The sequence below is a fragment of the Salvia hispanica genome, chromosome 1, assembly GCF_029641045.1.
Source record: "Salvia hispanica isolate PSC_SH4W2 chromosome 1, Shi_PSC_v1, whole genome shotgun sequence".
NCBI classification, from domain to species: domain Eukaryota; kingdom Viridiplantae; phylum Streptophyta; class Magnoliopsida; order Lamiales; family Lamiaceae; genus Salvia; species Salvia hispanica.
The window spans coordinates 46,735,976-46,760,418 of NC_142692.1; the positions used below are offsets into that span (position 1 = coordinate 46,735,976).

The 24,443-nt window shown below is 38.7% G+C and overlaps 1 pseudogene; it reads right to left on the minus strand.

Moving 5' to 3' along the window:
• Positions 1 to 19,971: 19,971 nt before the first annotated feature.
• On the minus strand, positions 19,972 to 24,144 carry LOC125199623 (uncharacterized; annotated as a pseudogene).
• Positions 24,145 to 24,443: the final 299 nt, after the last annotated feature.

Below are 24,443 nucleotides of genomic sequence, written 5' to 3' on the forward strand. Positions count from 1 at the left end.
CAGTTAGCTTCCTTTAAAACGGCACTGTTAATTGAGAGTGAGGACTTTTCAAGGGTCTTAGGAGCTTTTTGGAGTTACGTGTTAGGATTGACAACCCTAATGTTAGTAATCAACGTTTGTATCGCATGAGCATAAGCTAGGTGACTCGTCCTTTCAAAGTATTAACTGTGCTAGGGTATTGTAGTTTGGAATTTGTATAACCATAAAAGTGAAAACACATCCCTGGAATTCCCCTTATCTCTATACTTTTCTCTCCGTGATTTGCTTGCATTTAGTTGTTTACTGTTTTTAATATTTACTGTTTTCAAAAGTTTCCAAAAATTCTTGTTTCTCCATATAGTAATTGAGTTCTAGTAGAAGATAGACACTTTGTGTACATCTTCCCCGTGTTCGATACCCGGTACTAACCTTTTGCTATACTATACCTACTCTGTATACTTGCAGGTATTTATAGTGCAAATAAAAAGTGCATCAAGTCCTAAGGGTTCTAATCTTCTTCCTTGTTTGGTTCTCAATCAGGCATTTCCAATCATTACACTTTTCAAAGACATCAGATTTATTTTTCAATAAAAACACCCAGACTTTCCTTGAAAAGTCATCAACAATAGACAAAAAATATGAGCATCCACCATGTGAAGTAACAGAAGCAGGCCCCCAAACATCAGCATGCAAATATTCAAGAATATCATTGCTAGAACAGGTAGGCACAGATATGGGAAAAGACACTTTATGTTGCTCTCCCTTAACACATGTATCACAAAAAGGCAGGGGCAAATTAACATCATCATTGGTCAAAAGACTGAATGATCAAAAGACTACTGTTACACAAAATATGCTACATGTGTTTATTTGAAATTATGCCATTGTACAATTTTAAACCATAGTGAATGCTATTTATATTTATATATATTTAAAACACCATCCCCAACCTATATACCCAAGGGGGGAGAGAGGGTGCTCGGCTTTTCCATGGACGGAGAAACTGTGAAGTTTCAATATGAGCAACATCTTTAATTTTTACGTCGAAAGCTCAATCCGATCACGTTAATTCTAATAAATTGAGTAAGCCCAGTCTATCTATACTATTTTTACATATTGAAATTCATTATTTTGTGAAGTTATACAATCTGAAACTGTTGGTTAAGATGAGACCGATTTAGTATGTGAATTTATGTTTGATAATTTGTCGAATACGTTATGTTTAGATGTCGATAAACATGTTTTGATTGCTATTTTGAAAGCTTAGAAACCTTGGCTTGATGATTATGAAATGACCAAATGTAAGGGCTCTTTAGTCGTTGAAATTGGTTGGATTTAGTTGGATTTGGATAGAGATACGTTATACGATGCGCAAAATTACGATTAGTAGCTTCGGTTATATTGGTAAATAATGTTAGAATATATTGTAAATGCTGATTTTAAATATTTGTAAAAAGAATTTTAATCGACCACTTTTGATGGTATCAAAATTGTGACTTCTCAAATTTAATCGATTTTTCGATCTAATAGTGGGTGTTACAGGTAGAGCCAAAGATTTGTGCAAACAAGCCCTGGAAGCAGTTCAAATTGGTGGTAGTTCCATCACAGATTTGGATAAGCTTGCTCAACAATTATGTCGACTTTAAATTGTACCCATGATTATTTGAACCGAAATACCGGTAGGTGTTAAATTGTACAACTATTTCTAATTTTCTATTATGTTGAGAGAAGTGATGTGCTCTTAGTCGTTATCACAAATAATCCTCCCCAAAGAAACATCAAATATGCCTCTCCACTAAAAATATCAATGTAAATATGTACAAACATCTAAAGTGTAAGGTCATTTTCTTTGCATTTTTCTCCATCCCCAGACAAGGCAATAATGGAGCAGGGGAACGAACCTTTGTACTGCAGAGATCATCGATGATCAGAGTTTCCTGTCGGTAGGGTTTGTTGATTGAGCTCTCTGCAGCGGCAATACTTTGAACACAAGTTCAAAAAAAATGAGTAAAACATGTTGCGAGGATTTCTCTTTTGTGGTTAGCAAAAAAATTGTAGGCCCAAATCTCGATGAATTTCTTATATGAATTATTTGAGAGGAATCGTCATGTCACAAAAGCTCATAACTGTCTGTCACATTTTACGAACGACTGAAACTGCGACTATGGATGTCGAAGCTCTGCAGATGAGATTGCAGCATTGGAATCCAGAGGACATTTGCTGCATTATATAACTTCATCATACTTGGAGTAAAACGGGTCGAGAAAAAATTACCTAATGATCAAGTCATCCTTAAATAAACATAAAGTTGACAGCATGCACTGTTACTTATCATCTCTTCATTTTCATTTCTACATCATACCTTTAATCTCCATTCATAATGTGACATCCCTAACCCGAAACATGCATCGTTTTATATATTTATACATTTTTTTAAATACATTTTTATATTATTAATTGCACAATAAATATTATATAATATATATATATATATATATATATAATTATATTGCTTTAATTTAAGTGTGTGAATGTATAGTTATTACGTGTGTGTATGATAATATTTTAAATATGCAAACTATAGTAATTATAAAAGCATACGTGTATGTTGACGAAATTTTTGATTTACGTGTATCTTGGTGTAGCGATTTTTAAGTAGTTATAAATGGGATTTAATTTTTATAGAGTATTGGTACATATAGTATATAGTGGATGGCTACGTGACCTCTTTACATTGATCAAACTTTACTACTATAATATTTGAAAAAAATAATTTTTATGTGTGAATATATAACTATACACGTGGGATCAAGATATGCAAGGTATGCATGTCTTTTGATTAGGTGTATTAATTTAGAATCATGACTAAGCCTAAGCCGACATTAGATCTATATATGAGAGAGAGTATAGTTGACCAAATAAAAATAATAATAAGAAAAGAAAAGGGAAGGTGACGGACAGAAGGGATTATCGAATTCAAAGAAAATGATTCATGGTTTGAGCTTATGTATATGTGTGTTTTATTTTTGAGAATTACATATATCTATAGATATATAGGGTCCTATTCTAATGCTTCTAGCACCTTAATCCAAAATCAAGACTAAATCTCTATCTTTGGATTTTAAAATGTGTGGATGAGATTAAAGCTCACAAATTTCAATAAATAGTAGACAAAATATCAACAAAAGGGTAATATCGTCATTATGTTATCATATGATAATTTTCGTGAGTGTTTTTTTATATCAACATTGTGTATTACAAATATCAACAATATGACATTAGAATATCAACACATTTTTATTGAGATTGAACATGCATAATATTGAGATTTTGCCTACAATATATTGAGAATTTTTGTTGCATTTGTTGAAAATAGCTGCTTATCAACATGTACGAAAATTGAAATATAATTTATCAAATTTCATCACCCGAACATCGTCGGAACATATGCAATTGAGATCTCGTTGAAATCCTTATTAAATTATCTTTAATTTGATATATTTTTTGTGAAAAAATAATTTAAATTGAGAGAGTTACGTAAATTTAAAGATTTGAGATGATTTTGAGGAGAGAGAAAGTAGTTAGTTATAATTACTACATATAGTATTTGACATTAATACCCTTTTAATTTAATTAATAATTATTTAAATTTAAAATATATTACACTTGGCATTATATTAACCACAAGATCTTCTAATCTAATGGTTGAAAATTGGTCTCAATTTGGGATTGGTAATTAGTTAGCAATTGATTACATCCCTGTATATTAATATATTTTACCGATCAAAAGATTTCAATTTATATAGGACCGAGGGTTGTGAATTAGGAGACGAAATAAGAGATCCAGTTAGACTTCGTCATAATCAGGTGTGTATAAATCACACTTTTAATTTTACATGCTTTATGTGGTTAATTGCTATGTGTTGAGTTGAAGTGAATAATTAGATTATACGATGTGATATTGATATGATATGTCTTTAGTGGTGATGATGGAGAAATATGTTTGGCGCAATAAATATATTAATATTATATTATATTGGAATTATGTGGTGGAATATGATATGGATATGTGATTGATGCAATAGATATGTTTTGCATATGATATTGGAATTACATGAATCATTTGATTAAAGAGGATCTGTGATAGTCTTGTCCTGGATCTGAAATCACAGTGGACGTATTGGGACCTTCGGGTCAATCATAGTGGGACCTTCGGGTCAAATCATATTGGGACCTACGGGTCAATTCACAGTGGGACTGATAAGGCTAATTTCATGCATTGGTTATGTAGTGAAAAACATCACATTTCTGCTGGATCTAACAAGTTTTGTTAAGCCAGGTGTGTGTGTAGCGCTAGATCCAGGAGATGCTGGAGGAGGATATCTAGCGAGGAGCAGGAACGGAATCACGAGGAAAAGCTAGAGGAAGGAAGCCAAAAGCTGAGGGCAATCAAGTCAATCAATACCTCGCTGGGCCCCACCTCGAAGCTTATAAATAAAGGAGTGCGCAACAAGAATGGCAGATCGGTTACACTCCACACACAGTCACGCTCTTAGCACACACACTAGGGATATGGGAAATTTGGGGTGGTTTTCGTTTTCAGGAGTCTCGTATCAGTGCATCACCGTCCCTTGAGGGCGAAGAAACAATTGTTCTTTTAAAATTTCTGTTTGGTACTCAGTTCAGTCTCGAACTTCACGTTTGGAAGTCGAGCTTGTTGTTTTGTTGCTGAATCAGTTTATCCGTTCTATTTACATTTGATTTGCTTTGATGAAGTTAGATTTCGTGTTGATTATTATGATGCTTGCTATTTTGGTTTGTTTATTTGAGATGTTCTCTTGAATTTGTTGCTGAATATTTTAGGAGATTCGAGAATCGTGGTATTGAAGTTGTGTTCGGTTGGATTTTTGTTCGGATGCTTGGATCCGGAGTGGATTTAGCATCCGAAGTGTGGATCTGAACAGGGGAGGTGAAATTTGTGCATTATGGGGATTTTGTTCTGCTTGGTTTGCTTCGTCTAGTAGTGTGATTTCCGTCGTTGTTTCGTTTACCGTTAAAATTATGTTTCCAATCTACATCTGAGTTTGTTTTTCTCGATCTCTGCATTTATTTGTGTTCGTTGAAGAAGATGAAGTCAATTCAGTTGATGCTTTAGTTAGTTAGGCTGCAGATTCGATTCTGTCCGTACTTACCTTTTTCAGAGTTTGGTCCCCACTTGTTTTAATCTCCTTGGTCTAGAGATGTTCGTAGAAGTCCCAGATCTAGTAGTTGATTTGATTTAGTTCTTATACATAATTCATTTTTTTGCCTAGATCTAGCAGTTAGCATAGCATACTTTATTTCCAAATTCACTTAGTTAAATTCCTCAACCCAAAATATGCGTGGCAGCAGCCAACCCAAAAATAGTTTCCAATTCTCTACGCATGTATTTTACGAGTCCATCTCTGTGGGATCGATCCCTACTTCCCTGTGCTAGTTTAGTATCTGTGGTTGAGGGTTTTGAAGGTTTGCTTGCGTACCAACGACCAGACTTCCAGACTTGTGAGTCTCTAGACCTTGTGATCTAGTTGATTTACTGGATCTAGGAAGTGTGTAATTAGAAATTGATAGGATACAGCAAGCAAGAAAATCAACTCTTCAAATGGCGCCGTTGCCGGGGATGGATGGCGTAGTTTGTTTATGTGTTTAGAGATTTGGTGTAAATAGTTTTAATCTTTTGAATTTCGCTTTTGGCAGTTTATGAGCAAGGGCTCAAGGTCAGGAATCTGGAGCAACCCATCTTGGTCAAGGAACGTGCAGTTGAAGTGGCAAGTTAAGGAATCAACATCCGCCATAACTACCAGATCGGGGTTGTCAACTGTAGATCCATTTCCGTTTGAATCAGGGAGTGAAGAAGAGTGGAATTCATCGGGGAAAGAGGATTCACGGTCGTCGTCAGAAACTGAGCATTCGGAAAGGGAGGAAGAGGAGTCTGTAATGGCAAACTTAGTGGACCTAGACCCAGAGATTGGTTCGCTAACTGCACATCTCGACGGAGAGCCAGCTCATGCCATAGTGTCAAATCAACGTCAGCGGTCTATTGAGATCAAGACGAATGTGCTGGGCGTTTTACCTACATTCTCTGGACGGAGGAATGAGTGTCCTTATGAGTTTTTGAACGAGTTTAGTAAGCTATGTAGCATCCAGAAAAGGCCTAACGAAACTACCGAGGAGGACTATCGCCTGCGAGCGATTCCATTTGCATTGAAAGGAGAGGCAAACACTTGGTTGCTGAGGCTTCCACCTGACTCGATCACCACATGGAGGGATTTCAAATTGGAGTTCCTGGACTATTTCTTTCCGTCCAATAAGACAAACGCTTTGAAAAAAGAAATTCAAGAGTGTAAGCAGGACTACGATGAATCTTTAAGCCAATATTGGTCTCGGTTTAAAGGCCTGCTTGACGCTTGCCCAAATCACAGGATGACGGAGGCTGAAACATTTTATCTATTCTACGAAGGGGCAAATCCTGAGTCCAAGGACTTAATGAATTCCTCGAGCGGGGGGAATTTCACCAAGAATAAGGCAAGCGAGGCACGCGAGATTCTGGGAAGATTAATCGACGCGAAGAAGGCGTATGACTGCCCGCGTGCTATCATGAGGAGAAGCTCCGCGAACACAGTTAAGGAACGAGAAGGAGAAGAGGTTAGAGACAGAATAGATCGACTGGAGAAGGCACTGCTAAATGCCATTGAAAAGAAAAATACCCCTGGGTCGACTGATAAGGAAAAAAACCCAGGTCAAGAAGAACATCAGCTTCAATTTTACAATAATCCCTCACTCGATGGAGATTTCCAAGCTCAAGTGAATGCAATGGGGAATTGGAATCAAAGTAATCAAAATACCAACTGGAACCAGTGGAAGATTAAGGAGGCACCATGGAGGGACAATCCTTGTTTCAGATGGGCTGAAGGGAACCAACAACCACAGTCACAACACCCAGGTCCAGCGGAGAACCAGCAGACATGGCCCAGCCGGAATCAGGAAGGACCACAGCATAATTCTAACTGGGCAGGGAAGCAGCAAGAGGGGTTGAACAACTGGAATTTCCGTAACCAAGGGGATCAGCATAACTGGAACAACAGGAACCAGAGCAACCAAGGGAATTCTTATGTGCCACCGCATCAGAGGAACAATTCAGGAAACAATCAAAATTTCCAACAGAGTCACCCAGGTCCAGCAACCCAGTACAACAATAATCAAGGAGGTCAGGGAAATTTTCGCCAGAACCAGGTGGTTGGAACCAATCAAAATCAAGGATTTAATCCCAGTTCAATTCAAGGTTTCCGACCACAGCGGAATCTTGATGACATGGTGCATGACCTGGTAAATTTCCAACAACACATGCAGAATAACATGCAGGCTAATAATGACGTGGTGCACAAAATTCAAGATGCCCAGCAGGAGCAGAAGTCTGCCATGGACATGTTGGCAAAGCAGATGTCCCAGTTGGCCACGTCGCTGAACGAAATGCGGGGAAATGAAGGGAAATTGCCTGCCACTGTCAAACCACCAGACCGAGCAAATATTAGTCAAATTACCTTGAGATCGGGGAAAGGCTATGAAGGACCGAAGCAAGTGATAAACGAGGAGACACCCTCACAGATGAACGGAGAAAAGGGGAATCAGAAGTCTCGAGGAGATGATCCTGGACTCAGAGAAATTCCTATACAGGATGACCTCCAGGAGGGAGATTTAAGGGGATCTATGCCTCGACTAAGTGACCCATTTTTCCTTGATCCAGAACCTGAGTTGGAACTTAAAGAGGGAAGCAGGGAGACAGGTGCAGCCCCAGCAGGGAGTTCCACGAATGCAGTAAAGCGACCCAAACCATTCCCATATCGAGGAGAAGCCAAGAAAAAGAAAGATGATACTGAGGACCTTGTGGAAATATTTAGTAAGCTGGAGATTAACCTACCCTTTTTGCAGGCTCTGAAAATACCCACCTTCAGCAAGTTCATCAAGGAATTCATAGCAGGAAAAACCAAACCTGATGGGAAGATTGTTATAGGAGAAAATGTATCCGCCGTGATACAAAAGAGGAGGATGCCGTCAAAGTGTACAGATCCAGGTATGTTCACTCTTCCTATTTCTATAGGTGATATTAAAATTGAGCATGCCATGTGTGATCTAGGTGCTTCGATAAATGTCCTACCGCTGTCAATATATAAAAAATTGGTGGGAGTCAGTTTGGTCGATACTAAAGTAGTGATTCAGTTGGCCGATAGAACATGCATATCGCCTGAGGGAGTATTGGAAAATGTCATAGTCAGAGTGCATGATTTCCTATACCCAGCTGATTTTCATGTGATAAAAATGAGGGGTAATGAATCTGCTGAGTCTAGTGGGGTGTTACTGGGGAGACCCTTCCTTCGCACCGCGAAGACTGTTATTGATGTGTTTGATGGAACCATATGCCTGGACTATCATGGGGAGAAATACACCTTCAACATTGAAGAAGCTATGAAAAAACCGCTTGATGTTGAAAACTTGCATGTTGTAGATGTAATTAACCCCCTAGTCCAAGAATATCTTGAGACTGAACTAATGCAGGAACAGTTTGACAATTCGGAGCTGAGCCAGACTGTAGAAAAGGAGGTGACAGGATGGTGTGAAACTTTTTTCACACAGGACTTGACAGATGATCAGATCAATGAAGCGATCATGGCATTCTGCCACCAGCCACTATCATTCCAATCAGCCAGATCTGTTCAGGAGAAGAGCCCAGACGAGGGAGCGAATCTAGAGGAAATGGCGCCAAGAAGTAAGGCGGAGAACCCTTTACCTCAGGAAGCCATCACACCGAAGAAGGAGTTGAAAACTTTGCCTGAAAATTTAAAGTATGCATACCTGGAGGAAGGAGAAACTTGTCCAGTGATAATTAACAGCCGCTTGACTGAAGACCAAGAGAGTGCGCTGCTGGAAGTAATAAGGAGGAACAAGAAGGCCATAGGGTGGACACTTTCTGACCTAGTTGGAATTAGCCCTGATCTTTGCATGCACCACATCAGACTAGAGGAAGGGGCAAAGGCTCGGCGTGATCCACAAAGGAAACTGAATCCAAACATGAGGGAGGAAGTGCTCAAGGAAGTTCTGAAACTACTGTCCCTTGGAATCATATACTCTATTCCAGATAGCGAGTGGGTCAGTCCGGTTCACATGGTACCGAAGAAATCTGGAATACAAGTGGTGAAGAATGACAAGAATGAGTTGGTGCCTACTCGACTGGTCACTGGATGGAGGATGTGCATCGACTATAGGAAACTAAATGAAGCCACCAAAAAGGATCATTTTCCTTTACCATTCATTGACCAGATGCTAGAGAGGCTGGCTGGCAAACAGTATTTCTGTTTCCTCGACGGATATAGCGGTTATTTCCAGATTTTCGTGAACCCAGAGGACCAGGAAAAGACCACATTTACATGCCCTTTTGGAACTTATGCCTACCGAAGGATGCCATTTGGTCTATGTAATGCACCAGGGACATTCCAACGTTGTATGATGAGTATTTTTTCGGATCTACTAGAGGTGTGCATCGAGATATTCATGGATGATTTCACTGTATATGGAGGCTCATTTGACACTTGTTTAGCCAGCCTTGACCTAGTGCTGCAAAGATGTCAAGAGAAACATCTAGTTCTGAATTTTGAAAAATGTCACTTCATGGTAACTGAGGGGATTGTTTTAGGTCATGTGGTCTCTGAAAGAGGAATACAAGTGGACAAGGCAAAGGTGGAAGTGATTGCAAAGCTACCTTACCCTACAAATCAAAAGGAAGTTAGAGGATTCCTCGGTCACGCAGGGTTTTATCGAAGGTTTATCAAGGACTTTGCAAAAATTGCGCAACCACTCACTCATTTGCTGCACAACGATGTGGAGTTCGAGTTTGATGAGGGATGCAAGAGGGCATTTCAATTGCTCAAGGAGAGACTAGTGTCCGCACCAATTATCAGGGCACCGGACTGGAATCACCCTTTTGAGATAATGTGCGACGCGAGCGATTTCGCTGTGGGAGCCGTCCTAGGGCAGAAGATAGATGGGAAAAACTACGTAATTTTCTATGCGTCCAAGACACTAAATCAAGCTCAGAAGAATTACGATACTACGGAGAAGGAAATGTTGGCTGTCGTCTACTCGTTCGAAAAATTCCGCCCTTATCTTCTTGGGTCAAAGGAGTTTGATTGGGAAGTAAGAGACAAAAGAGGAACAGAGAATCGAGTGGCTGACCACTTGAGTAGAATTCATCAAGGAGATACGGACGAGGCTATTCCCGATGTTTTTCCCGAAGAGCATTTGTACTATATGGACGAACCACCTAGACCGATAAGCTGGGAATCTGTCTTAGTTTTAACCGGTCCAGGAGAATCTGATCGAGGAAAGCGCGTACGTAACGCAGAACCATGGTACGCAGACCTGGCAAATTACTTGGTCACGGGAGAGGTGCCAAGTTCAGAGGAAGCCTCCCGGGCCCAGAAGATGAAGCTTAAAAGCGAAGCCAAATATTACTTCTGGGATGATCCTTATCTTTGGAAGATGTGTGCAGATCAGATAATTCGACGTTGCATTCCTGAATGGGAACAAAGAGATGTACTCCATCATTGTCACTCCTTGGCGTGTGGAGGGCATTTCGGACCAAGGAGAACCGCAAGGAAAGTTCTAGACAGTGGATTCTACTGGCCTACATTGAACAAGGATGCCTTTGAATACTGTCAATGCTGCGAAAGGTGTCAACAGACAGGGGGAATCTCGAGACGAGATGAGATGCCCCAAGTGCCCATAGTGATCTGCGAAATTTTCGATGTTTGGGGGATGGATTTTATGGGCCCATTTCCGTCGTCGTACGGAAATGCTTACATATTGGTCGCTGTAGACTACGTTTCCAAATGGATAGAGGCGAAGGCTACGCCCACTTGTGAGTCTAAAGAGGTGGCCAAGTTTCTGAAGTCAAACATTTTCAGCAGATATGGAGTTCCTAGAGCGATTATCTCAGATCAAGGAACACACTTCTGCAACCGCACTATAGAAGCGCTCATGAGGAAATACGGCGTGCATCATAGATTGTCTACACCATATCACCCCCAATCGAATGGGCAAGCTGAAGTCTCTAATAGGGAGATAAAGAGTATTTTGGAAAAATCAGTTAACACCACAAGGAAGGATTGGAGTAAACGCCTTGACGATGCTTTGTGGGCGTATAGAACTGCTTACAAGACACCAATCGGGATGTCACCTTATAGGTTGGTGTTTGGGAAAATGTGTCACTTACCCGTGGAAGTGGAGCACAAGGCATACTGGGCCATTAAGGAAATGAATATGAAGTCTGTGGCATGTGAAGAAGAAAGGAAGCTGCAATTACAGGAGCTGGAGGAACTACGGCTAGAGGCATTCGATTCAGCAATGTGGTACAAGGAAAGAACGAAGCTCTGGCACGACAAGAACCTCCGGGTCAAGGAACTTCAGGTGGGGCAGAAAGTACTTCTATTTCAGTCCAGACTCAAGCTAATGCCAGGGAAGTTGAAGTCAAAGTGGGTAGGTCCATATACCATCGTTGGCCTCCGCGCACACGGAGCAGTGGAAATCCAGGGAAGTGCTCCTAACTCGGTCCCTTTTCTTGTTAATGGCCATAGATTGAAAGTCTATAGGGATAATTCTGAGCTATGCGTAGTGGAGGAAATACCACTACGTGCGCTCTCAGTTATCACTTAGCCAGACAAAGGAATATTCTCGATGAACTCCTGGGTCAAGGGAAATGTTATGTTTTTACACACTGATCCAGGGGATTCGAGAATATTCAAAGGTAATTGTACATAGTTTAATTGCTTTAGAAGACAAAGAAAATCCAAACAAAATAAAAATTCAAAAATTTCCAAAAATATTTTCGAAGACCCAAACTCAAAGGGGATTTATGTCTCGTACTTTAACCTTGACCCAGGAGTCTGGGGTCTTCATATTTTTTTAGGTCGCGGTCAAGGGAATCAATTAGAGGAAGAGTGCATGAAGGAGCAGTTGAGGAGGGAAGTTATAATTTGAAATTCAAAATGCCGACAATTATGGAGGAGTACGGTCGCTGATGTCATGCCTGCAACCGTCTCTCTCTTCTGTGTAAAAGATGCGAACCGACCTTCTCTCTCCACATAATAATTTCACAACTTGCTCCTCCCTCTCTCTACTGTCATTCTCTCTCTAAGCTTACAAACCCTAACCAAATCGGCCGAAGTGGCGAGGCACAGAAGATCATCCACAGCAGTCCCTCGATCAAGCCATTCCAGCAGTTGACCACCCCGACTATTCCCGAGAAAGTTCCAAATCCACCGAGGACGAAAATGCTAATGAGGAAACCAGGACTCGATCAAGCTGCAGAAGGAAAGGAAGAGCTGGAGCAACCAGCGAAGAAGAAAGTGAAAACAAACCGCCCCAGTGTTCCACCACCGTCTGGCTCTCGCGGGAGCCAGCCCCAGAAATGAACAATTTCCCCAGACCAAGTAAATTTTAGTTTTTGTGTTTTTTTTCTTTTCTGTGTCTTATTTTCATGTTTTTGCTGTGTTTTATGCTACCTTCTCCCACTTAGCCCAATCCTTGGTCTAAGTGTGAGAAGTTCTATGTTTTCTGTTGGTTTATTCTTCTCCCACTTAGCCCGTTGCTCGGTCTAAGTGTGAGAAGTGAAATTGTTGTTTAATTCTGCATTGAATTCTCTGTTTTCCCCCCTTCACGACGATGGCTTGAGGACAAGCTTGAGTGAAGTGGGAGGGGGAGAGGAATCAATGCAGTGTTATTATGCTTTGAGGAGTTGTAGGTCTAGGATTGTATCGCATGAACTAGTGGATATAATACGGCAGATTCCCTTAGGGAGAGTAATTGAAAATAGGAGGTATTCCAACTTAGAAGCCTGATTCTTTAGTAAGCCGAACCAATCTGAATGAAGCAAGAACGATAGTAAATGCCTTTACTTGCCTAGTTGTGAAGCCCTACTCTAGAGGTGAGTTATAAGCCTGTGATAACACTTAGAGCTAACACATGTCAAAAGTCTGCCACTGAATGCTGAAGGAAAAGAGAAAAGAAAAAAATAATAAAAAAAAGGGAAAGGAGAAAATATATAATCGCAAAAATTTGGAGGTATAAGCTGGACGAAGTCCAGAGGAGGAAATAAAAAAAAAAAAAAAAAAAAAAAAAAAAAGGGAAAAAATCAAGGAGGTATAAGCTGGACGAAGTCCAGGAAATCAAGGAGGTATAAGCTGGACGAAGTCCAGAAAAAGAAAAAAAAAAAGGGGGGGATAGTGACGGAGGATAGAAGGAGGAAATTCTCATAACCCGAGGCTTCAGTGGTTTGGCAATAACTTAAGAGAGAATCGGTCCTAACATCCCTGGTAAGGAATGAGCGATCGAGTGAATCTAACAATTGGGGAAGTAACAGGCTATCTTGACGAGCTGACAGGTTGGCTAGGTAGAGGGGAGAAAAAGGCCTATTTGGAGGAGTGCAGCCTGTTGGATTGATCTTAATCTTGTGGGGACGGTTGCCTAAAAGTTGAAACCAGTTCATGCATATGTGTTTATATGTTTTCATCCTATGTGATTATGTACTCTTTGTTTTAGTGTCTAGCTTTGCCTCAGTTGTGTCTAGGTGTAGGAGTTTTGTCTAGAGTCTGTAGAGTCGGTCAAGGGGATAACCATGCTTGAAATTCGCCTTATTCTTCTTTTCTTCTTGTCTTTATACTTGAGGACAAGTATGGTTTAAGTGTGAGCAGTTTGATAAGGCTAATTTCATGCATTGGTTATGTAGTGAAAAACATCACATTTCTGCTGGATCTAACAAGTTTTGTTAAGCCAGGTGTGTGTGTAGCGCTAGATCCAGGAGATGCTGGAGGAGGATATCTAGCGAGGAGCAGGAACGGAATCACGAGGAAAAGCTAGAGGAAGGAAGCCAAAAGCTGAGGGCAATCAAGTCAATCAATACCTCGCTGGGCCCCACCTCGAAGCTTATAAATAAAGGAGTGCGCAACAAGAATGGCAGATCGGTTACACTCCACACACAGTCACGCTCTTAGCACACACACTAGGGATATGGGAAATTTGGGGTGGTTTTCGTTTTCAGGAGTCTCGTATCAGTGCATCACCGTCCCTTGAGGGCGAAGAAACAATTGTTCTTTTAAAATTTCTGTTTGGTACTCAGTTCAGTCTCGAACTTCACGTTTGGAAGTCGAGCTTGTTGTTTTGTTGCTGAATCAGTTTATCCGTTCTATTTACATTTGATTTGCTTTGATGAAGTTAGATTTCGTGTTGATTATTATGATGCTTGCTATTTTGGTTTGTTTATTTGAGATGTTCTCTTGAATTTGTTGCTGAATATTTTAGGAGATTCGAGAATCGTGGTATTGAAGTTGTGTTCGGTTGGATTTTTGTTCGGATGCTTGGATCCGGAGTGGATTTAGCATCCGAAGTGTGGATCTGAACAGGGGAGGTGAAATTTGTGCATTATGGGGATTTTGTTCTGCTTGGTTTGCTTCGTCTAGTAGTGTGATTTCCGTCGTTGTTTCGTTTACCGTTAAAATTATGTTTCCAATCTACATCTGAGTTTGTTTTTCTCGATCTCTGCATTTATTTGTGTTCGTTGAAGAAGATGAAGTCAATTCAGTTGATGCTTTAGTTAGTTAGGCTGCAGATTCGATTCTGTCCGTACTTACCTTTTTCAGAGTTTGGTCCCCACTTGTTTTAATCTCCTTGGTCTAGAGATGTTCGTAGAAGTCCCAGATCTAGTAGTTGATTTGATTTAGTTCTTATACATAATTCATTTTTTTGCCTAGATCTAGCAGTTAGCATAGCATACTTTATTTCCAAATTCACTTAGTTAAATTCCTCAACCCAAAATATGCGTGGCAGCAGCCAACCCAAAAATAGTTTCCAATTCTCTACGCATGTATTTTACGAGTCCATCTCTGTGGGATCGATCCCTACTTCCCTGTGCTAGTTTAGTATCTGTGGTTGAGGGTTTTGAAGGTTTGCTTGCGTACCAACGACCAGACTTCCAGACTTGTGAGTCTCTAGACCTTGTGATCTAGTTGATTTACTGGATCTAGGAAGTGTGTAATTAGAAATTGATAGGATACAGCAAGCAAGAAAATCAACTCTTCAGGGACCTACGGGTCAAATCATAGTGGGACCTTCGGGTCAAATCATATTGGCATATTGGAAATCCCGGGTGGATACCAGACTTGAACTATCACAGAATAATAAACTGAACAGAGTGGCATAAGCATACCTGTATGAAATTATTTTTTTTTATATTTGTTGATTATTGTTATCAATAGTGGTTAAAGAAAATGTTTGATTTTTGGGATGTGGAATTAAAGGTGAGGTTTATATACACTGAGTTGTGGTTCATATAAACCACTATTATTTTTCAGAAATAAGATATCAGTAAAGCTTTTGGTTGACGTGGGTCGTAGAAACTGCACGTATCATCAGGTTCGGCGGCTGACGCGTTTTGGAAACCTTCTCCTCCTCGTCATTTTTGCATGTAGATAAACAAATAGTATATAGAGTGGTGAGAGGGTGCCACTATAATTTCGAATTTTTGAAATATGTACTTGATAAATAGTGGTTTTTGAAATTATATAATATGTGCGCTTTATATACTCGAAATGTGGTTATTTTTTTAAAATACTTGAATTTATTTATAGTAAGTGCATACGTCATGAGGGTTGAGGTGTAACAGATAATATTCCCAAGAAGTATTGTCAAATCTTCTCAAGAGCTTACTTTCTTCAAATATGTTCAACAACAAGACAGGCACTTTTGCAGCAAGGATCTCCAACTTCTCAACGGTAGAAGTAAAATTCAGCACCTGCAAGACTGACATTGATCAAAATATGAAGCAATAGCCAAAACACAAAAGAGCAATAATATCAATACCACTCCTACATAGTAACTGACAAATTGAGTGCTAAAAGTTTCATTACGATTTAAAGTAAAAGAAATTTTCAGCAATGCAGTAGGACTGTTGACAGATATAGTTTGATGCTAAAAAAAAAAGAAACAATCCATTTCGAAACCTTGGACTTGGTAAGGAATACCTAAACCATGCATGTCAGATAATTTTCCAAAAACTTTTGACATTAGGTATAACACACCATCACCCCTAAACAATCATGAAACTCTTCTTTTTAGTTTCCATGTACGACAATTAAAAAAACACTATTTTCATAAATAGAAGCATGAATAACAGCCATTCCACATACTTTGCATTTTTAGATACACTAAAAGGTGCCAGTTTACACATGACAACCTGATAGGTGAGGTTCTATCGATGCAAAAAGAGCACGCGTACGATAGAGATTGATCGGAAAGTATGATAAACACACCTAGTTGAAGTTCTAGGGTTTTGGAACAAGAATGAGAAAAGAAGTTTTTTTATTTCTTAATTCTCAATAGAGCAAAATACTATAGAATTTTATTATTTATAGAATTTTAAATCCTAGATCTATCTTGCTAATCAAGCAAGATAATTAAAATAAAAGATTACAGAAGATATGCAAAATAACTAAAGATAAATAACTAAAATAAGAGATATGCTAAAATAAAGAAAGGAATAATGAGGAAGATCTTTAGCGAGATTTGCTAGATCGAGGGCCCTATCAACTCTCCCACCGTTGAAAACCACCTTGCCCTCAAGGTGGAAGGCAAAATAAGAACAACCAAACTCGTATCCTGCCTTCATAGATTCAATGTAGCAGGAGAAGATCTTTCTTTCCTTCAAAATTTGCAGTACCCGGTCCACATTAGTGTCTTCAAGACAGCCAATAACAGACACACTTTCCAAAGCATTTCTCCCAATTAGATCACACGTAGGATGTAGATTAAATGAGTTCCAATGGTTGTTCTCAAAGGATTCTCTCGCCATTCGAACTCTTGACGGATCAGTTGTCGGACCTTGCATTACTCTGCAATTTCTACCCAAGAACTCTTCTCTACTATCTTCTGTCAACTCCAGGAAACTAGTAGAATAAAAAACAATATGATTACCAAGAAGGCTTAGAGAAGTGATAACCTTTTTGTTCTCTACACGTACAAGAGTGGTGGCCAAATCAACAGCCATTCTCATCTCCGTTCCTACTTTATCATCTGTGGTCTCCGGTGAGTAATCATCTCCATTGCCTACGTTGCCGGGTTCGAGATCTTGAGTGATGGAGAACTGCTTCTTCTCTGTATGCCCCTTAAAAGAGGGGCGAGACCATCTCTTCTGAGGCCTAACCAGCAGCTTGCTGATCTGCTGTGCGGGGATTCGCATTCCTGCATGGAAATGGTGCCGAACAGCTGGTAGGTTGTCATAGAATCTACGACGGGCTGGGGCGCTGCCAAAATGGTGGTCAGCAGAGTTGTGGTTGAAAGGCCGGTTGGCGTACTCACTGAAAATCCTTGCTCGAGGTAATATTGAAACATCGACCACCTCCTCCAGAGTTAATTCCTGTGTCAAGCTATGACAAATTATCACTAAGAAATTGGATGACGCCGGATTACGACTATCATTTGGCACAAAAGCTCCCGGATCAAATATAAGAACGCCGTTGTTTGCACCAAACTGAAGGGATGCTCGGCTCCATTTGGCATCTCCACAAAAGGACGCCTTCATATCATCACTATAAGATAGTGTGGGAGTTGCTCCATCTATGTAAATTCTGGCATCACTTCCATGGGAGACAACGTTTACAAGTTTCGATGCAACAGAAAGAACAACTACATCATCGGGAATCTTGCTCGGTGGTATAGTGCGAGCATCACCATATCGATCAAGAAGTCCTGTTGCATCTCCGAAATCACCTTGTATATCTCCTGACAAAACACGCAATTTACCATTAATCACATTGCAATTTTGGGGTTGCAACTCAGTATTGATGCCCAAAAATTCCAATACAGAGTATGACTTTGATCTATCTGTGCAAAGGAATGAATTGAGCTCATTTAACTCCTTAATTTCAAAAGATCCGGTTGGTTGCTCAGATTCAAATGGAACAAGGGCAGCCACATCCTCTTTTAACATAGCTGCAGATTCCTCAAAAATCATAGAAGCAGCTAGTCCATTAGACAAAGCCACCTCCATAAAATTCTCACGGCCCTCTGAGTTCTCAACAGGAGTGGCGCCATGAAGATGCTTGTTGCACATCGGAAGCACGCGTGCATCCTCTAATTTTCCATCCAAAGTATGGCAATCATCGGATACCCCGTCTCCAGTCTCTGTGGGCTTAACGACGTCCAACACCTCATTGGGAATGCCAGCACACAATGAACTGCCACCTAATCGCTCTTCGTCGTCTACTTCCGGAGCAAAATGGTAACGAACTGCCACCAAGAAATCCTCCCACGAACCCTTCATGTCAGACTTTTGATAATTATGAAACCAATCCAACGCCGGTTGTTCAATAATGTTTTCAACCACGGCCAAGCGAACCGATTCATCAGTAACAAAATAATTGAAATAGTCTTGAATACCAAAAATCCAACCTAACGGGTCATCCCCGTTGAAGAGAGGTGCTTCAATTCGAACACGGGTGGGGACAAATTCTCCAATGGTGCGTGACGGCGGAGGTCTCCAAGTCCGAGTTGATGAAGCGACCTTTGGCTGCGGCGGTTGGACTGATGAGTTGCTACTGCCAGAGGGAAGTGCGCGAAGTTGACGGTTCACATCGGGTGGCCGAGTATGCCACGTCGAAAGTTGAGGCGAGCACGCGTCGAGGCTGATCAGTGCTTCCTCGGTCAGCGAGTGCTGCCCAAACTTTGCTAAAAATTTTCCGTGAGCATTGAGTTGCTGCTGTAATTCCACGAGCAAATCCTTGACATCCTGGAGTGCATGCTGTTGTGATTCCTCGAGAAGAGGCATGGTATGTAGAGAAAATCCTAGGTGCATTGAGTTTTTGACAGATTGGAGAAAGATTTTTGTGAACTGGCGTGAGTCGAGGTATTTTGAGAGATCAATTTTGATGGAGGAAAAGTAATCAATGGAAAGCACCAATTGATAGAACGTGAGGTTCTATCGATGCAAAAAGAGCACGCGTACGATAGAGATTGATCGGAAAATATGATAAACACACCTAGTTGAAGTTCTAGGGTTTTGGAACAAGAATGAGAAAAGAAGTTTTTTTATTTCTTAATTCTCAATAGAGCAAAATACTATAGAATTCTATTATTTATAGAATTCTAAATCCTAGACCTATCTTGCTAATCAAGCAAGATAATTAAAATAAAAGATTACAGAAGATATGCAAAATAATTAAAGATAAATAACTAAAATAAGAGATATGCTAAAATAAAGAAAGGAATATTGAGGAAGATCTTTAGCGAGATTTGCTAGATCGAGGGCCCTATCACAACCATAAGAGTATGTTTCCCAGAAAAGAAAAAAATCAGCATATACCTTTAAAACTGTTTATCCTTTTGGCAGCGCTCCATCTCAGAAGAGAAAAAAATTAGCATATACCTTTAAAATTGTTTATCCTTTTGGCAGTACTTCATCTTACACTAATATTACAATCTTTGCACATCCCGATGTTGTTCTCTTCAGCAGAAAATCTTAGGGATAATAAGGTCCTCCATGAAATCATGAAATGGAACTAGTAATAATAGTAATTTACATTGTTCTCCCTAAAAGAAAAAATTAAATAAATAAATGCCAAGAGTGACTGAAAATTAAAAAAATGCACAAGATTTATCGCCATCTTATCTCCATTTCTTCGTAAAGGAAAAATTTATGGGTGGTAGTCAAATTCCATTAGAAGCATTCATTTTCTCAAAAAAAAAAAAAGGTTAACCTAAAGTGAAGGTCTTTTACAAGTTAACATAGTTTTCCTTTCTCTTCTCTTTTCTTTTAGTAATTTGCATAACTTTAAAAAGATTCATACCTTATCGAAGTATTTGATCACTAGAGGATGCTTGGTGATGAATAAAACCAAACACATTCCATACAGTTCAACTAGGAGCAAAGCCAAATTTGATCAGTAAAACATAAACTTGAAACTCTGCAATGACAAAACCAGCTTGGTGTAAAGAGTAGTGTGTAACTGAACAAATTTTCTGATCAGGAGCTATACCGCCAACTAGCATCATTCGAAAAAAATCCATAGCATCATTCAGCAAATATCTTTTGCAGAGTCTATTATTTACTGCACTGTAATCATTGAGTGAAATCTCAAAGCCAGTTTCAGCCATTTGATGGAAGAGTACAATAGCCTTTTTAACATCTCCCTTTGCATAATTTGCTTTTATAAGAATAGTGAACGCAACTTTCGGCAATTTGAAGTTTTGACATTGGAGATCATAAAATAGCTTTACAGCAACAATTAGATCTCCATATACACATAAACCATTGATAAAAATATTACAAGTCACAACATGTGGCTTAATATCAAGTTGTACCATCTCGGCATGTAATTGAAATGCTCTTTTAAAGTCTTGAGCTTTACAAAAACATTGGATCAAAGCATTATATAAAGTTTGATCTGGAGAAATACCCTTAGCTAACATATCCGGAGAATTGCAACAGATTCTTCCAGCTTCCCTCACTTACAAGTCCTTTCATAAGCACTGTATAAGTTACTTGATTTGGCTCGATACCATTTTTTTTCATTTCCTCAAATAGCTCAAAGGTATCTTCTAATTTTCCCAATTCAGAAAAGGCATTCATAATTGTAGTATACGAAACGATAGTTGGTTCTACATTGTGCATCTTCATGTCATCTAGCCACTATCTTTTCTGGCTTTGCACAATCCATTTATCACGGTGTTGAAAGTAACTACAGTTGGAGGAATCCCTTTCTCCAATAAACTTTCGTACAATCCTACAGCCTCTGCCACATTACCAACGTTAACATATCCATCAATCATAATATTATACAGTACAATATCATGCATAAATCCACCTTTTGCCAATGCATTAAAGTAACTTCTAACCTCAAACATAGTTCTCTAATCACACAATCCAATCAAAATAGACTTGTGAAGGAAAGAATTCTGGTAAACTCCATTTAAAAACATATCCCTATACAGTTGGATGGCTACTTCCCCCAGCTTGCAGAGACCATGGATGACCATAGAGCACATAAAAAGATTTGGCTTTAAGCCATCATTACTCAACTCGGAAAGTAAACTCAGAGCCTCATTTATCTATACGTTTCTACACAAGCCACTTAGTAACGCACGATATGAGATATCATTTAACTTTAGACCCTTAGAAATCATCTCCTCTCGCAGCCTACAACCCTCTTAAATGTTACCTGTTTGGAAATTCCCACAAATAAGTATTGTGTATGTAAGCAGGCCAGAGTCTGCTTCAGTCTGTAGCATTTTCTCATAAACCTTCCAAACTCCATTCATTGTACCAAGTAAACGAAATCCCTTGGAGAGAATGTTATAAGTCACCTGATCGGGATGTAATCCACGCTTTTCCATGTCAACTGAAAGGCTAAGGCTTCTTCCAGTGGACCACTAACACATAACCCATGAATGAGTATGTTGTAATTGTATCTATCAGGAGTTAATCCATACTTGAACATCATACAGAATAAAGATTTAGCAATACCTATTAAACCCTTCCTACAGAATCCTGACATCAAAGTGTTGAAACAAACAACACAAGGCTCGGCCACTTCCTTGTTTATCTCCCTAAGGAAATTAATAGCTTCGAGAACCAAGGACTGCCTGCAAAGACCATCAAGGAAAATTGAGTATGTATAATCAGTTGGTTGTAGTCCATTGTCTTCAAGTTCACTACAAAAATCCCACACTCTATCAGTTTTCCTCAAGTTGTGCAACAAACTATTGTATGTCATAATTGACGGCCGGATGTTTAAGTCTTTCATCTTTGTCGGCACAACCAGATTATCGTGAACCATATCAGTTCTGGAGTAAACAAATGCGAGCATATCCCACACCACATGGTTTGAGTCCCAGCCACCAAAGCTTTTCAAAAGCAGCTCACAAAGCAAGGGTGCATATCCAGAGCCTGAAAAATAACAAAAAAAGTCTATAAAATGAAAAATTAGCGATCTTAAGAGCAACCATAAATAATTCTTCCTTACAACTAGATGAGATTCCATGCATTCCTTTCTCTCAAATAACCTTTTTGATTCATGGAACGAGACTAAATTATGCATATTATGATGGCCATAGCTTGCAACCAAGTGCCAACTTCATCTTGTTCAAATTCATTTACATTAAAGTCAGTCATTTAAACAAAATTGATGGTTGTAGAACTTTTATAAGTGTGACATACAAACTCAAATATCCACCGCGGGATACCCTAAACTGAATTTAAGAAATGAAAATGCGGGCTACCTTGTTCTTCAATAACCACCCGCATATGACAGAACAGCGCACGGTACCGCCAATAAATGTGCAATGAAGAACCGCGAGTTCTTTGAGTGCTTGAACCCAAACTCATTTTGCAACAACAAGAAGAACTCTATTGCACTTTGCGAGCTAATCTATCAATATATAAAGTGGCAGTTTTTTTGACTGTCACGTGTCACTGTTTTGGCGGGAAAAATGAAGTTGGTTCTCTTTTTTATTGTTTAATCCTTTTTGTAGCCTTTTATGTTAATATGATAAAGATGTTAAAAATAATTTCATTTCTGACGATTGTGGTGCTCTTTCTGACATCGTTTTGGGACCTTGAACCCCGAGAATTGTGTTGTAGGGTGCAACCTATTTATATAGGTTTGCATAGGCTAGCTTTTATTTCTTGTGCCTGATATAAACTTAAAAATATTTTTGAAATTCATCTTTTCAAAGGAAAATGGGAAAGAGTGAAAGCTGTCATAATTTTTCCTGTTATAAATTCATACTGTTTTAGATTACATATTGATTATGGGGAAAGACATCTTTTCATCTTAAAAAATTTAAAGTATGATAAAAATTATCATACTTTAGTATGATAATTTTCTTAATCTATTTTAATCTATTTTGCAATCTGCAATCAATATAAAGTATGAATTAGTTTGATTATCTATCAAAAATTTATTTATTTAAGCTAATAAATAGAAGAAGTTACCTATATTTTGTGTAATCATTGTCTCTATTATTCTCTCTCTTTCTCCTTCACAAAGCCACAGATATGAAGAGCCTTATAGGCGTGCCTCCTCTATCTTTTTCTTTTTTATTTGGTTGTATCATTCTCTCTCTCTCTTCCTTCTTGAAAAATAGGGGCGGCTCTCCTGTGATTAGAGTTTATTTGTTTGTTTTGGTATCCCTGCAAAATAGACTTAATATTAATAGGGGAACATTAACTAATAGGCATTAATTACGGTTGACAGCTGACCCAATAAATGCGCACAATAATCAATATAGAATGCATAAAAATCCACATTTATTGAATATATATTTAGTAGTTCTATTAACAAACTTATATTATATTTTCAGCATGTATTTTATTCGAAATTAAGTTTTTATACCTTATTTTCTTTTATTATAATATATTTGTGTTATTTGAAAGGTCTTAGCTATGATTATGTCCGTTTCCCCAAGTAAGTTTGTTTTTATTCAGTTGTGTTTGCAAAATAACATCACCAAACATCTATAAATACCCTCTTCTACTTCTCTTTTACTCATCCTGTAAAATCTCCTTCACTACCATAGAATTCCATTGTTCTTTTGGTATATTTTACTTCCTGTCTATTTCTCCTACTTCTTAACTATTCTCCCTAATCATATATGCAGTGTGTGTAACTATTTATGGTGTTCTTTTTATTGCAACTCTATTTTCTTCTACTTTACTACTTCAATCTTCATATACTATAATGAAGTTTCACCAATTTAGTTGAGTATATCTCACCTGTGTTGTCTTTCTGTCTTCTCTTCTTCTCTTTTTTTTTATCACAACCTTTTTGTTGTTGATCATCATTGTCAGCTTCTTTTTGTCTATAATAGAATTGTGAATTCTGATTTTATGCAACTGAAAAGAATAAAGATAAATAATGAAATGATTGGTGTAGTTTGTTCTCATAGTATTTGCATCTGCCCTACGTTACCTTGCTCAAGAATCTTCAAACTGCCATTACTAACTCTATTATCAAGGTCCGTTGTGTTCGTGTCTTTCAAGGTCTTCCTGGTGAAAATAGAGATATCAACACAGAATCTGTCTTTCATGATTCTAAGGTATATTCAATCTTTCATCATGTTAAAGCTGTGACATCTAAACTTATATCTCATATCTGTAGTTGTTTTATTTTTCTTTTTAATGGAGTGTAATTGATCACCATGTAACTGATCTCTGCAGTTTCATTATGTTTTTACAATTCCTTGAATCTACTTTGCCATTTATCTTGAGAACAGTTTAAATGCTGAACTTTATAAAATAGATTATGAAGTTATCATTTATAACATTCTTTATAACTGAATAGGTTAAGAAATATTTACCACTCTCTGTCATGTATAAGTTTTCCATT